Consider the following 1,015-nt stretch of genomic DNA (forward strand, 5'->3'; position numbering starts at 1 on the left):
AAGCCAGATTTCCATGAAATTTGAAAGGGAAACTTCACATTCAGAGACAGTAAACCCCTGACTCTCAGTGCTGGGAGGCAACATCAAAGGAAGGCCTCATCTTCTATGTCCTTTTGTTGGACCTCCAGAGTAACTGTGGGACAGGATGCTGGACTAGATGCGCCACTGGGCTGACCCAGCAGGGCTCTTCTGATGTTCTTAAGCCACTGCATAACATTTTTTTTGGGAGGGGGAGGGGAGCAGGGGGAATAGAAAGTTTTGGGAAAATGGAAATATAGGCAATACTTTCTTGTTGCAATTTAAACTTATTTTTCTGCTTTAGCAACATAATGTGCATCCTTTACAACTAACCCTACAGCAGCATGCTATTTGTCAGTGTCATTCTTATGAAAATTAAAATGGTCAGTGCCTTAGGGAGCAATCCTAAGCAGGTCTGCTCAGCAGTATGTCCCATTTTATGCTGTAAAGTTTATGCCCAGAGAAATGGTTTTAGGATTCCATCTTAGTTGTCTACAAGCCACATTTTGAGTATATGTAACGTCATGGTGAGACCCGCGAACTGGTGCATTCTGTGTTAGCATATATACACATTAGTTGAAAATAGAAAATAGACATTTTGTAGTAAAGAAAACAAAGTGTGTTCTTTGGACAGAAACAGGCTCTTAACTGTCACAATAGCAGATTCTGATATCCACGTAAACTTTGTAACATGGAACTCTTCAGTGTCATATCAACATTATGGTAAGTTAATTGTGAACAAAATTAGTTTCATTTTGACAGCAAACGTATCCTTGAGAATATGTTGTATATGTCTACAGAATTCATCATTGCCTAAATGTTGTATATGTCTACACAGAATTCATCATTGCCTAAATGCTGAATATTGTTGTATATAAAAATCTTCAGAGTACACATTTTGACTATTTATTTAGATACTGATACCCCATTTCCCTCCCAATGGGCCCCCCAAGTGGCTTACTACATGACCCAACATGAGATGGATTGATTCAGTCAG

This window comes from Gekko japonicus, unplaced genomic scaffold (genome assembly GCF_001447785.1).
Source record: "Gekko japonicus isolate JY-2015 unplaced genomic scaffold, Gekko_japonicus_V1.1 scaffold85, whole genome shotgun sequence".
Classification (NCBI taxonomy): domain Eukaryota; kingdom Metazoa; phylum Chordata; class Lepidosauria; order Squamata; family Gekkonidae; genus Gekko; species Gekko japonicus.